The 16,384-nt window shown below is 29.1% G+C and overlaps 1 protein-coding gene and 2 long non-coding RNA genes across 5 annotated transcripts in view; 2 read left to right on the forward strand and 1 right to left on the reverse strand.

The window, feature by feature from the left end:
* The window catches only part of LOC138136305 (heterogeneous nuclear ribonucleoprotein C), a 226,195-nt gene that overhangs the window by 20,770 nt on the left and 189,041 nt on the right, over positions 1-16,384 (forward strand). The window lies entirely within an intron of this gene.
* LOC138125914 (uncharacterized) lies at positions 1,820-3,439 on the reverse strand. Its single transcript, XR_011157554.1, has 2 exons — positions 2,148-3,439; positions 1,820-2,092 (listed from the first exon to the last, which is right to left on the reverse strand). It is a non-coding gene; the product is annotated as an uncharacterized lncRNA (long non-coding RNA).
* LOC138125907 (uncharacterized) lies at positions 5,090-7,163 on the forward strand. The gene is made up of 2 exons (XR_011157552.1): positions 5,090-6,316; positions 6,369-7,163. It is a non-coding gene; the product is annotated as an uncharacterized lncRNA (long non-coding RNA).

Raw genomic sequence — 16,384 nt, forward strand, 5'->3', positions numbered from 1 at the left:
AAAAAAAATGCAAAGTTTACAAAAAACCCCAACAATTTTTCTGCATGTGCCTTGGTCGTTTAAGTCTACCTCTAAATGGGTGGGGGCTAAGAGTGAACGAATGAAACGTCTTATGTGATAACGCGTAGATGAACAGTGGGAGAGAACGTTAATTACTCATTTGTAGCATAATTTTTTATGTTACCGCCCACAGACGTACAGAGCCATTACAGAATGATTTCTTTTGTATTTATTTTGAATGTGACCAACCCCCAATAAAAGTTGCACCAAAGAAGATGAATGCACCCTTAAATGAAGAGATTGAAGGAAAGAAAAATGTGCCAATTAACACAGGACAACATAAAATGTTTACAATTGAAAATGAATTAAATGCCGATATTGGCAAAAGTTTATTAGGAAATAATTTTGATTTTTATTTTGCTTTTATGGCTGTGTACATTTTCAATTGGATTGGATATTTATTGGTGATAACATTTTGGCACAAACTTGCAGCAAAATTTGGTGCTCTATCAGGACTTGGATTATCAATATCAAAGTGGACGTTTTTGATTCAATATTCAACAAACTGGATATTAAAAGACTACAGCTGGTTTTGTTGGCTTTTAATAATTTTAGGATTAATCGTTTGCATATTTTCATGTAAACGATATTTAAAAATAGTAAGGAACTGGGACATGCTGTCTGTTAATCAACAAATAACTTTAATTTTTAATTAAGTTTCAACCAATGTAATATTTATAAATGTCATGAATAAAATATTAAAAACAAACAATCGTTTAATTTTTTCTTGATTTTTATTCGTAATATGTATTTGTTATTTTTCACTATACAAAATTACATTTACAATATAAATTCAAACAGCAAATATATTTGAAAGGGTGGTTTAAGATCAAAAATAATAAAGGAAAAAAAGCTGCATATAGACGATTGAAATTAAATGAAACAAAATTGAAGTTAATAGAATCATAAATATAACCTCAAATTATATTTTAAAGAAAATTTTTTGAAACTTTATTTCGTAAACGGTACGTTGGAGCCCAAAATAATAGAGGAAAAAAAGTTGCAAAAAGTTGTTATAAATCGAATGGTAAAAACTAAAAGTTGATTGATTCACGTGCATAAGCTCAAATTACAATTAAAGAGTAAAATTGTAAAACTTTAATAGCGTTTATCTCAAAAACTATTCGTTTTATTGAAAAATGATCTATGTAAAAAAACATGCGCAAATAAATGGAAAATCGATTTATTTAAATCAAAATTTTTTTAGGGTTGATCATTTTGTATTTTCTACACCGTTCAATATTTTTTGAATTTGAGTTTTTATTTAAATTTGTGAGTTTAAGCGATGAAGTTTGATATGCAACTCGATATGGTTCTGACAACATTTAAAAAAACTACCCTTAGCTTAAATTAATTTAATTTTGAGATAAAAATTTGAAATTAAAACCACAAGTAGCATTTTTTATGGAGAATTCAAGGATTTAATTAAAAACATTTTAAAATGTTTTTAAGTGCCTTTTTTTGGTAAAAAAACATCACTTTTTAAAGAAAAAAAATTAAAAAAGTAACAATTTAAAAACATGAATTTTTCTAAATCCAACCATCATAAACATTTTAAAAAATAAAAATGTTTTAAGTGCCAAAAAGTATAAAATTAAAGTCATTTCCGCCCGACCAAAAACGGGGGTTAAACTTTGTTACTGATGTAGGTTCTCCTAAGATATGTCTCATAGCTGGATTGAAAAGTCAGGACTCTTTTTTTTTTTTTTTTTTTTTTAAATAGGGGTGTTATATGGTTATTTAATAATAATAACAAAGATAAAAGTATAAACATTTATTTATTTATTCTCAAATACATTATTTTCATCGCAATCATCCCAATTTTCATCATCGGGAGTGTAATTTACTTGAGGGATGACAATTTTTGGTCTCTTCTTCATTTCTTCCCATAATCTTTGCCGTTCCGCAGCACCCTCTTTCCACTTGCGGTCCATGTCTTTCATGTACTCCTCACGATGAGCCTTGTACATGTGGATCGACAAACGATGCTCCAAGCATTTATGGAAGGGGTTGTAGGGACATTGGACAATTCCTTTAAAATAATAAATATATGAAATACAGTTTTATATTAAAAAAAAAAAACTTACCATTTTGATTATTGTAACTATCAAAATTTTGGAAATTCATGGTTGTAGTACTCGCAAGTTGACAATTATCAAAGTGTATAAAACTAAGCCAATTACTGCTATATTTATTTCAATGTCCCCACTCTTGTTACATCCCTCTTTTTGTCTCCCACCAACTTTTAAAGAAAGAAACATTTTGCTTATCTTCGGCAAAATATATCCCAATTTATTTTTACTTTAGGTAATTAACATGTTATCACCATTATTTTATTCTTTTTATCTCACTATAAATAAGAATCTTTTTTCGAATATTGACATTGTTTGTGCAGCTTCTTTATTAAACTTCAATGGAAACCGTCACACGTTTATGTAAAAGAGTCTTAAAAGTGGTACGTGAATATTTCTCAAAATTAAAAACTATAGATGAGTTAAATAAATTTCAAATTCATATAAATAATACAATCAAAATTGTTAATAAAGCAATAAAAAACAAATTGCATAAAAATAATGTTTTAGAGTCACTTCATTCTTTAGAATCTAGTTTATCATATTTAAAATATTATCGTTTAAAATTAAAAAAACTTAAACAAAATTTAATTTTGAAAACGGGAGGAAAACTTTCAACTAATTTAAATCGAAATTGCTCTAATGTAAAATGGGAAAATATTGAATCAGCTTTTAATGGAAGAATTCGTACTGGTTTTATATCAACATTAAATATAAAAGACCCTTTAATTTTTTTCAATAAAGCTTTTAAGTGTTTTTCAATTAAAATTAAAAAAATCTTAAAGGAGTCTATGATAAAAGTGAATGTTATTTTCTCCGCTTATTTCATAAAACCTCAAACTGGTGAAATTGACATAAAAAGCTTTTGCACAAAAAATGTTCCAATTGACACTTCAACTAATTTAAAACGGTGGTACAAAGAAAACGTTACCGATAAATTAATGAATAAATTAGAAGAGTTTGCAGAAAAGGATTCTGGATGGGCTCTTCATGAAGTTGTAGGGCTTAAAGTAAATATTAACAGGTATGATCCATTAAAGATAGGTTTTTCAACGTTTGTAACTGTACCAAATTTTATTAAAAAAAAACATGCAGTAATTAATGTTGAAAATGATGATAATTTTTGTTTTTTATGGTCAGTTGTATCTGCTTTGTATCCTGCAAAGAAAAACGCTAATAGAATTTCTTCTTATCCACATTTTAAAGATGTGTTAAAATATCAAAATATCCAGTTTCCAATTACAATTAAAGATGTTAGAAAGTTTGAAAAACATAACAATCTTGCCATTAATTTATATTGTTTTGAGCGTTCAAAAATTTTGCCTTGTTCTTTAAGTTCACAAACACATAAAGCTGATATTAAAGTTATCAATTTATTAATGTTGCCAATTAATACTAAACCAAATTTGTCTTTTGCTTCTAAAAAGTCCTTACTTTATCACTTTGTGTGGATTAAAAATTTATCTCGTTTGTTATCTAAACAATTATCAAATCATAATAATAAATGTTTTGTTTGTGAGAGATGTTTAAATTCTTTTACCACTGACAATCTACTCCAAAATCATTTGCGTTATTGCCTAAAGTCAAATCAATGTTGTGTCAAATTACCTGATGAAACAAAGAAATTTTTGCAGTTTGAAAATCATTCTTATAAAGAAAAAGTTCCCTTTGTTATATACGCAGATTTAGAAAGTATTTTAGAAAAGGCATCAGACAATAATTACTCTACCAAATCTAATTCTAAAATATATCAAAATCATGTTGCATTTAGTGTAGCCTATTATCTAAAATGCTCTTATAACGATTCATTCTCTAAATTTAATATTTATCGTGGTAAAGATTGCATTCAGTGGTTTGTTAAAGAGTTGGAAGAAATTTCACAGTTTTGTGATGAACAGCTTAAAATAATTTTACCAATGACAACAATAACAACAACAACAACAACAACAACAAATGACAATTGTCACATCTGCAAACAAACATTTCAACCAAACCAAATGAAAGTACGAGATCATAATCATCAAACAGGAGAATTTCGTGGTTTAGCGCATCAAGCTTGTAACTTAAATTATAAAGATGCTCATTACATTCCTGTTGTTTTTCACAACTTGAGTGGATATGATGCTCATTTTATAATTAAAGAACTATCAACACAGTTTCAAGGAACAATCAAATTGCTACCTATAAATAAAGAAAAATACATTTCTTTTACTAAATATGTTGCAGGCACAAATGTATCTTTACGATTTGTTGATTCTTTTCGTTTTATGTCTCAAGCTCTAGGAAAACTTTCATCAAATTTACAAAACGAACAAAAATCTATAACAAAATTATTTTGTAATACCGAAGAAGAATTCTTGTTATTAACAAAAAAAGGTATATTTCCTTATGATTACATTGATTCATTTGAACGTTTAGAGGAAACCGTTTTACCTTGTAAAGAAGCATTTTACAGTGAACTTACTGAGGAACCTATTAGTGACAGCGACTATTATCATGCTAAAAAAGTTTGGGACTGCTTTCATATTAAAACAATAGGAGAGTATGCTGATTTGTATTTAAAGACTGATGTTCTTTTACTTGCAGATGTTTTTGAAGCTTTTCGTGATACATGCAAAAAAACATATGATTTAGATCCTTTACATTACTTTACTACTCCCGGACTTACATTTGATGCTATGCTCAAAACCACAAATATAACATTAGAACGTTTGATGGATATTGATCAAATATTATTTATAGAAAAAGGAATAAGAGGTGGTGTATCACAGTGTTCAAATAGATATGCAAAAGCAAATAATAAATATATGAGAGAAAATTTTATACAAAATTTAGACAGCAAGTACTTAATGTATTTTGACGTGAATAATTTATATGGTGCAGCAATGTCAGAATATTTGCCATATGGTGAATTTGAGTTTTTAGAAAATTTTAACATTCAACAAATATTATACACCTCCAATACTTCTCAAATTGGTTACATACTTGAATGTGATTTAGATTATCCCATTTGCATACATGATATGCATAGCGATTTACCATTGGCGCCTGAACATATGGTGCCACCAAATTCTACATCCAAAATTAAAAAACTGCTTTTAACATTATTTCCAAAAAAAAATTATATTATTCATTATAGAAATTTGAAAATGTATTTAGACCTGGGAATGAAATTAACTAAAGTTCACAAAGTTTTAAAATTCAAACAATCACCATGGCTTAAACAATATATTGACTTAAATACCAAACTCAGGCAACAGTCTAAAAATGATTTTGAAAAAGATTTCTATAAATTAATGATTAATGCTATTTATGGTAAATGTATGGAGAATGTTAGAAAACATAGAGACATTCGATTGGTAACGAAATGGGATGGAGGACGCTGGGGACTACGCGCATTAATTTCAAGACCTAATTTTCATAGCTCCATTATTTTTGATGAAAATATTGTTGTTGTTGAAATGAATAAATTAGAAGTTTATCTGAATAAACCAATATACGTTGGTTTTAGTATCTTAGATATTTCGAAAACTTTCTTATATCATTTTCATTACAACTATGTTATTAAAACCTTCCAAAACTCTGCAAAATTACTTTATACCGATACTGACAGTTTAATCTATGAATTTAAAGTTTATGACATATATGAATATATTAAAAAAGATTTTCATCTTTTTGATACCTCAGATTATGAAACTAACAATATTTATAACATTATACAAAGAAACAAAAAAGTACCCGGCCTTATGAAAGATGAAAACAATGGTAAAATTATGTTAGAATTTGTTGGTTTAAGATCAAAAATGTATGCTTACACTGTAGATGACGATAAATCAAAAGAGTATTTAGTTAAAAAATCAAAAGGATCTACAAAATCTTCAATAAAAGCCATCACATTTAATGATTATAAAAATTGTTTGTTCGATCAAACAATTTTAGAAAAAGTACAAAAGTTAATAAGATCTAAAAACCACAAGGTCTCATCTATCAAACAGAAAAAAATTGTCTTAAGTCCATTTGATGATAAACGTATTCTTAACTTTGATACAACTGACACTAAGCCTTGGGGCTATATGTATCAAGCGACACCTAACAGAGAAAAAGAAGAAGAAAATATTAATTATGAGTAAAGTACATATGTGTACATAAGTAAATAATGGAAGGGATATCAACTACAAAATGAGGTACTGCATACAAACTAGCAACACAAATAATTTTATTTTATTGTTGTTGCAGTGCTAACCAGTGTTTCCAAGATGGATCTTTTGTTACAAATCAAAATCGAAGCCCAAGATGCTCTACAGAAAATTTATATGAAACATTTAAATAACCTGATCCTGTATGAAGACACTCATCAAACGAAACTTAAACTTTTTACTCTGATGAACCGAGAAGACTTTATTATTCCAAGTGAAATTTTTCCAAAAATATCTCTTTACATAAAAAATGCTAATGTTGAAATATTTGTAAAACTGTTACAGAAAAGAAAAATTTTAGATAAGTATGTACACACATTTGTAGATATCTGTAGGAAAGAAAATGTAAGTTTGCTTTCTTATTCGAAATTATATGCCTTGTTAACTGCTCATGGTTTAGAGAAAAATGTATCACATATTTATTATCTGTTAGATTTATTGTCCAACCACAATTTGCAAAACATTTGCACACAGGAATTTCCATTGTTGAATATTTTGCAAAACCATCAAACTGTTGTATCATGCATTGATCAATTTGTATGTAATGTTTCATACATAGCTGACTACAAAAAGCTTCAGATAGCGATTTTGTCGTTGAAATTAAATAAAGATGTTTTATATAGATTTAAGCCTCATGAAAATGTTAAACACTCCCAAATATTACAATGGGTAAAGGAAAACATATCCAAAGGAAACAGCGATCCAGAGGCTCAGCTAGGTTGGACTTGCGGTCCAGACTCAGCGAGATGGCCATCAACAAAGCTCCAGGATTATAAAGAAACTTTGACTCTGTTAACATTATTATCATCTATTCAATAAAACACTTTTCATATTTTTTTTGTCTTTTATTTATAAATTTTCTTACATAATTAAGGTGCTACAACTATTTATCTTAAATACTACCTAAGTAATAATAACAATAACTAAATAAATAAATAAATACATGGGTACCTACTTATAACCTATCTAACTAAAGATATTATGTTTTTAATTGGTATATATTTAGCTATTCTATCATGCAAAATTAAACAATAAGCAGTTGTTTTATCAGGTATATTTACACTTGTTTCAAATTCTATTCTAATATCCACTGCACTTCTTTTTAATTCTTCGTTTTGTTTAGAACAATCAATCACTGCAATTGGTGCAATATCTTTAAACTCTTTTGGAGTAAAAATAGGTTCACTTTCTTTGTAAAGAAAAGAATTTTGAAAATTAGTAAACATTTCATATAAGAGAGCATATTGATTGTTAACAAAATTTATATTTAAATTGTCATATGGATAATGTGTATCATTAAGGAAAACTTTAATATTTCTTAAATAACAATGATCAAAACGACTACAGTTTTTAGTAAGTTGATTTTTTCGATCTGTTTGTAATGCAAACATTACATATTGAGGTTTTTCTATAGCAGATTTAATAGCCCATGTATGTTTTTGTGTTTGAGGTAAAACTGGATATTCATGTAATTCTCGACTTCGAAAAGGAATGTACAATTCTTTTGCACTTTTAACAATATCCAATAATTTTAATTGTTCTTTTATTGTTGTTGTAATATGAGGAACTCTCCATGATATTTTTTCTAAAGACAATTTTACTGTCTTATCTAAATCATCATCAAGCAAAAATGCATTACTATCATCACTACCGCGACGTAGTACTAATTCTTGTCGAGCATTTACCAAAACTTTTTTAAAGTCTTCACACAAACCCAAAACCATGTGAAGTGGAATTATAACATCAAAACTACCACTCACTCCATCAATAATAGTAGATTGTTCTTTGGGAAACCAACCACTGTTTTGAAGAGCCTTACTTTGTGATTCGTTGTATGTTGCATATCCTTTTAAAACAGACGCAATTCCCGGATTTCTAACAGTATCAATGGAATCTCCTGATATTTCATAACGTATTTCATTAAACAAAAATAAAATTCCCATGTTAACAAATTCAACGCTTGAAGGTGGTAAAACAGCATTATCTTTACCATACACTTTTACTTTTCCTTGAACATGTAACGCACTGTACCAAGGTAAAGTGTATATGTCTTGTTGTTGTATTGGAATTCTAATTTCATCATTGTTATTAAAAGAACTAGATGCATAAGGTGGATGAGTACGTTTTTCAGCATAAGCAATTGTCATATCAAACAACGGTGGTTCCTGAACATTCAGAATTTCAAAATTCATTTTGCTAAATTTATACTTTTACTCGAAATCCTAAAGATTTTAAAAACAAACGGTTTGCTGTAGTTAACACTTTCACGTTTTTCACTCGACTAGAAATTTTATTTGTTTTTGAGATATTTATATTTTTACCCTTGTATGCTGCACCAATTTTACTATTAACATTAAACACTATTCCCATTGCAGGATCGCTATTTTACTTTACGCAAATGTAACCTTACTGTTAGCACTTCTCCTCTAAAATTGACAATATTTCCATCTTGATCAGTTATTTTAATTGTTATCTCATCTATTTGTTTAGTGTTAACTGGTAGATAAATAACACTAGAAGGTGTTTCTATTATTTTGTATCCAGGAGGTACACAAGGAAAAAATTCATGAATAACATGCACTTCTTTACCATTGCGATACGCACCAGATACAATATTACACTCCACACATAATGCATTTACTTTGAATATTTTACAAGGATTATCTGATATATATTTTTTGTTTGCTCTAAGTGTATTACTGCTGAAACCTAGTAAACTACCAATAGTGTCTTTTTTTGTAAAGTCAATATCAAGACTACATTTAATTTCACATTTTAAGGTATTGTTATTTCCTTCTATAAGTAAAGTAGGTTGTTGCATGTAGTGATTTGTTTTTAATGATTCGTTTTTAACATATCTAATAAGTTCTTGACTTAAAAAAGCATTGAGTTCATCAATTTCATAAGAACCCTCAGGAATTTCAATAAAACCTTTTGTTTGATTTATTAAGGTAAAATAAAATTTGTTATTTGAATTAGTTACGTTTGCTATTGAATTAAATGTTTCTAAGTTTATTAAACCTAAAGCGTATTCACTGTTATCCAATACTAAAGGAGGATAATATTTACTTGAAAGTATTGAACTTGTTCCTGTTAAAGTAAACGTAACAGACATGATACAAACACATACAAAAGACTGTGCTAAACTAAAAACTATCTACATCCGTTATTAATTATTATAGTTGTACAAAAATTTTAAACACAAATGTCCACAAATTACTGTATCAAACTTTTGTAATGTTTGATGATTATATATTATTTCACACTTATTGTTTTTGTTTAAATATTTAACTAATTCTGTAGGTGGCGGTAAGTTGCCAAAGCTATCAAAATAAATGACCTGGTTATTAATTTTTTTATAAGCAGTCCAGTGAGTTCCATTACCTTTCTGATCATCTAAATTTATGAGACCAGTTTCGTTAACTTTGGCTCCTGATTTAGGCAATGAATCTTTCATAAATACTCCTCTAAAATTATGAATTTCTAATAGTTTTGCAAATTTTTTTAAATCAATATTTGTTAAGGCACGTTTTGGAAGCTTTATAGGAATGTCCTTGGTGATTTCCATGGTCCTAAAAAAAGACCGAATCCCTTTTTATAAGGTTTTAAAAACAATCCTTTTCCTGATTTAGACTTATTTAATGCAATGGCTTCCATATTTTGATTATGTCTTTGAGTTTCTTTAAGTTGTTCTTTAGCTGCTTTAGTATCATTTACTGCTTTTGCAATTGCTGCAGCACCACCACCTAAAGAACCTAAGGCCCCTAATGCAGCAAAAATTGGAATAAGCGGTAAAAATCCACCAGTTTTTGGTATAGGAATAGTGCGTGTATGTTTAATAGGACTTTTGTTTTTTACTGATTTTACAGCTTTTACTGCTGCTTTTATAACATCAATGTTGTTTTTAAACTTCTTTCCTTTAATTGCTGTTTTTGCAATTTTTCTTAGTTGGTTAAACCCTAATCCTTTTTTACTTTTCTTAAATTTAGTTTTTGAGCGCTGAGATTTTTTTGCTGATGAACAACCCATTCCAAGTGTTAATTTAGCTTTCATTGCAGATGCAACACCCAAAGCCGCAGTTTTTTCTCCAAGTGAAGAATTAGAAGAACGTAATCTAAGCTTTGCTTTCTCTAATAAGACACGGTCTGCTTTATGTCTATTGATTAGATCTAAACTCTTATTATAAGCGATATCATGTTCCTTGCAGGCTTCATCCAAATCATTAACTCCTTTATCGCCTCTGGAAAGCCGTTTTGATAGTTTTGTTCCTGGTCCACAATAATTATAACCCGGAATATGAAGTTCTACGGGTAGCTTATTTATCACCGAATTTAGAATACCACGCCCACTATATCTCTTTTTAACCGTTTTTACTTGACTGTTACGCTTTCGTTTTTTTACTGCCATATATAGACTTTATGAAGTTTAGGTTTTACCAACTAAAACACAACTAAAACAAAACAGGTTTGGATAAGAATATTTATAGTTTACAGAAATTTTTCTCATTAGTTTCATGCAAAATGCGAATAGTACAACAACCAATAACACTACAAGTTTCAAACAATGATTTTAAAACTATTAACAAAAAAAGACATGGAGGACTTTTTCCCTCAACTATACGTTGTCTTATTGTAGGACCATCAAACTGTGGTAAAACCAATACAATGATAAGTTTAATTGAACATCCTAATGGATTGCGATTTGAAAACGTCTATGTTTTTTCAAAATCATTATTTCAACCAAAATATCAGTATTTAGAAACATTATTAAAACCTATAAAAGGAATGAATTTCTTTGCATTTAATAATCTAGAAAATAATATTCCCTCTTCATCAGAAGTTAAACCTAATTCCTTAATAATTTTTGATGATGTAGCTTGCGATAAACAAAATGTTATGAGAGAATATTTTAGTATGGGTAGACATAAAAATATTGACTGTTTCTATTTGTGTCAGACTTATACCAAAATTCCGAAACAATTAATTAGAGACAATGCAAATTTTTTAATAGTATTTAAACAAGATGAGTTAAATTTACTTCGCATTTATAGAGACAACGTTAGTTCGGAGCTCACTTATGAACAATTTAAAGAAATGTGTCATTTATGTTGGCAGGATAAATTCAATTTTTTAGTAATTGACAAAGAAAAAGATTTCAATAGTGGAGGTTATAGAAAAGGTTTTGATTGCTTCATACAACCTTAATTTCAGTAAGAAAAACTATATAAACAAAACAAAGTACCAAATTCCACAGTTTTAGAAGCAGTTTGTTAACGCTTTGTAACGCTTTTACGGTTTGATAACGTTTTGCGTATTTGTATTAACTATGAATTTAAAAAGTAGAGTTAATGATACAGACACAGACAATCTAAAAAAATTAATTAAGAAAAGAGATGAAGTAAAGCGAAAAATGACTTTGCTAAAACAAGATGAGTCTATTTATGAAAACACCTTTTCTCCTATTACCAAAAGACTTGAAACAATATCCAATCAGTTACAAGAAAAAGGCATTGTCAACAACTTTAAACCTAAAGAAGAAAAACAAGAAACATTTAAACAAATTATTCCCGTCGAAAATAAACTTACTCTTTCGGATAGAATCTCTAAACTTCAAAAAAGAATGGATTCAATAAAAGATGATAAAGTTGATTTGAATGAAATTGATAAGCTACTTCAAAGTACATCACATGATGCATCAGTTTTAAAAAGGGAGGTAGAACCAGAAAGTTTTATAGAGGAACCTGAAAATGTAGACAATATAGAACTAGATGAGTTAATTGAAAATTCAGTTGAAGAAAGTAAAAATAATATTTCAAATATTGTTGGAACAGATTTATTTACTGAGTACTTAGAAAGTTTTGATGAAATACCACGACAATATATAAGTGCTATGATTCTTGATAAGAAACGAGAATTTGATCATAGGACTGGCATAAGACACGACAGCTTTCAAGAGAAATTCTTCATTGGTTCATCTGTTGTAGAGTTTATGGGCAAAGACATTAAAGTAGATAACAACTTTTATAAAACAACACCGGGACTCTATGAACTTTTATTTAAAAACAATCCTAAAAAGTATACACAAAATGACTTGAGTACATATAAAGAGATTTTGGATTTAGGCAATGCTTGTCGTCCTAACTTTGATCCTTCTGCTCCAATTCGCCTTAGATCTGATAAATATAAATCAGTTATTGCTCCCTTATACTTTCCATCTCAAAATTATACTGAAACTCCTAAAAGACCAAGAAAAGCCATCGGTAAAGGTATGATAAAAGAAACAAATAATTATCCAATAAATTATGTTTACTGGGATGATCCAAATGAATTAGTCGAAAGACTTCGGTTATTAGTTGCTTCGCAGACAGCGGGACATTCGGGTCACAATAACGAAATAGTTTCAATTGTAGAAGAATTGCGTGAATCTGGTATTATTGAATGATGACGCTTGATAAATTTGGACGTCACTTAGTTAAAAATCCACAATTGGTATTGACAAAGTTTAGTGACAAAGAAATTCTTTCATCCTCATATATGTTTTATAACGTAATTTTAAAATTTGAAGCTAATGCCATTGTAGATAATAAATATATTATAGGATTTGACAGAGTTGATTATAAATTTCCATTAGAACAGGGTACCATTGAAAAGATTCTTCTAAACAATGAAGAGGTTCTTATAAGTTTAAATGATAAATTATTTATTAAAGAACAAGCTTTGAATTATCAAATGCAATTTGGAACAAGTATATCATTTGTTGTTAAACAAAGTACATCGAAAACTAAAAACAATAAATTTAAATGTTTATTTGCGCAAATAATTGTTAAATGTCCAATAAAATTTGAAAATCAGTCAGTCAATGATGAAAAAGCGATTATAAAACATTTATAATAAGCATGGTTTCCAAATTAAAAGATAATGGTTATAAACCTACTTCCATCAAAATGGATATTGTAAAAGAATTACATAAGCCTGCAAGAAAAAAATTCAAACGTCGTCGTATTATAATTAAAGGACTAAATGAAACATTGCAAGCTGATCTTGTGGAAATGATTCCATATGCCAAAGAAAATCAACAATTTAAATACATTTTAGTTGTAATTGATTGCTTTTCTAAGTACGTCTGGATGGCTCCATTAAAGACAAAAAATTCTATTGATGTGAGTACAGCAATGGAGAATATTTTACTAAAAGTAAAACCACCACCTAAAAACTTACAGACTGACAACGGTAAAGAGTTTTTTAATACAAAATTTCAAAGTTTAATGAAAAAACGTAAAATTAATCATTATAGTACGTTCAGTTCTATTAAAGCATCTATAGTTGAACGGGTCAACAGAACGCTAAAGCAATTAATGTGGGTACAATTTAGTTTTCAAGGAAATTATAAATGGGTCAATATATTAGATAAAATCGCCAACGAATATAACAACAAATATCACAGCACAATTAAAACTACACCCTCAAATGTTAAAAAAAGCAATGAAAGATCAATATTGAAATCAATTTATACTCATATAAAGCTTGCAAATGTACATAATAAATTTTCTGTTGGTGATCATGTACGAATAAGTAAACATCGTCAAATTTTTGATAAATCTTATACAGCCAATTGGTCAAACGAAATTTTCATTGTTAAAAAAGTAAAGCTAACTAATCCAACAACATATTTATTAAAAGATGTACAGGGCGAAGATATATTAGGAGGATTTTATGAAGAAGAATTGCAGAAAGTAAAACATTCGGATATTTACTTGGTGGAAAAAGTTTTAAGAAAAAAAGGAAAAAAAATGTATGTCAAATGGTTAGGACTAAACAACACACACAACAGTTGGATTGATAAAAGTAGCATCACATAATACATTCAAATGTAATTTATATTTTTAATAAAATTATAATAAAGAATCTAGTGTTTTATTTCATTATTTCCTTACTTTGCAGTTCATAATCATCCGGATAGAGATGACTAACCTAAGTCAGCATCTTCAACCTTCACATAATTGTGATTAAGCAATATTTTACATCACAATATGGTAGTGATAGTAGCAATAAAACAACATGAATATGTGAAAGTTTATTTATATTTACATTACTACAAAATATACAATTTCAAATAAATAATAATAACATTTAGGAACACACAAATTCACTCTTTAGTTCTATATTCTCGTAAAAAATGTTTAAAATGTTGACTCTTAATTAAATCATGCATGGCGCAAGGAAGACATCTGACACCTTCCATATCACTTTCACCTTTGCATGATGGACACTTATATTTAATCGGAACAGGCATTTTTTTTCTCGTGTAGCTCCAGAAAAATTTATTCTTCTGTCTGTTCAACAAACTTGATATTGGTTGTTCTTCCAACTATTCCTTCACTAACCATAAAAATGTTTTTTCCTTGTTTCAATAAATTGTTTAAAGTTTGAATAACTTTTTCGCTAAATTTTTCTGTAAACCGTTGTGGAAGAGGCGTTTTAAATTCACTACAATCAACGACTACTTGTTCACCAAACTGAGTTTCCGTCTTAATAAATCTTTTAATGGGGAATCTTCTATCAATTTCTAAATAACTTGGCCTCACATATGGCACAATATGAGTTTCTTCGTTTATAGATTTTAAGAAATGACTCATCGTTTAATTTTGATACTATGCAGCTGATTTAATACTATGAAAATGTAAGTTCAGCATACAATTATAAAATGATCCCCCACTACCTCAATGTTTAGATGAATGAAAACACAATGACCCCTTCAGAAAAATAAAGATCATGCAAAATACTACTTATTTGCATGAATCAAAAACTATGTTTTGCAGAGAACACAGAAATATGAAACTTCAATATCTTCCTCAATGTTTCTAGCTTATAAAAATATAAGTCACGCAAAATACCGCTTATTTACCTGAATCAAAAACCATGTTTTTGATGGAACCAAAACGGATGTAATGATCAGATAATTTACTCTGAATCAAAAACTATGTTTTGACTAAACTACAAACGCAAATTAAAACTAGCGTTTTGATCGCGACATGACTGATACAGTTGAAGGTCACGCAAAACACATGATTCTAAAACGTGATTTTTGAGTGAGCCAGAACCAGCACTATATAACTACTACGCTGATAAGATAACGTGATGCTATAAATCTTGTGTCCCTCTCGGATAAAGGAGCTGTCGATCACTGAAAATCCCGTCCAAATCGGGTCAGTATTTAAAGCTAGAGGAGTGTACAAACATACAAAGAAACATAAATGTTGAAAATATGTATTTCATGTAAACTTTCATCTGGAAGCTCATCTGATTTGGGAAAAATTGGAGTGGGGTAAAAATGTCGTTACAACTCTCTAGTATTGCTTTTTGTACTTGCTACTTTTTGTACATATTGCTCAGCACGCTGATAAGATAACGTGATGCTATAGATCTTGTGTCATTCTAGGATAAAGGAGCTCTCGACCACTGAAAATCCCGTCACAATCGGTTCAGTATTTAAAGCTGGAGGAGTGCACAAACATACAAAGAAACATACACTACGCTCAAACACGTTGCTCACCTTTCGGTGGTAGTTTGCACTAACAGAATATGTGCCCGATAGCAGTTAAGATTAGATTGCACCTATTTTGGAGGTTGAAAATATTTCCCGTAAACTCTCTTCCGGAAGGTTTCCGGATTCTGGGAAAAATTGGGGTGGCGTGGGGCAGTTCAGCACGAAAGTGTTGAAACGCTGGAATAATTGTGGCGTGAAAGAAAGGGATTATATCGGGAGATAAGTTCCGGAAAGAAGTCCGTAGCCATTTTCTATAATACAAAAAAGAGCGAATGTTGTAAAAGCATAAAAGTATCGGAGTGGAAGAAACTTCATGCAAAGATCGTCGACCTCCCGCATCATTCTCTACAGATAAGCGTAAAGTTAAATGGTCTATGGAATATGTTTTGTATTTGAAGATGTTCCCTTTATGTAACAGCCGTCGCAATCCTTTTTTACTGCTTTATTGAATACACCGCAAAAACACTATTGTGCAGACTTTTAATAGACGACTTGACCATTTGTTAATAC

The sequence above is a fragment of the Tenebrio molitor genome, chromosome 1 (assembly GCF_963966145.1).
Source record: "Tenebrio molitor chromosome 1, icTenMoli1.1, whole genome shotgun sequence".
NCBI classification, from domain to species: Eukaryota; Metazoa; Arthropoda; class Insecta; order Coleoptera; family Tenebrionidae; genus Tenebrio; species Tenebrio molitor.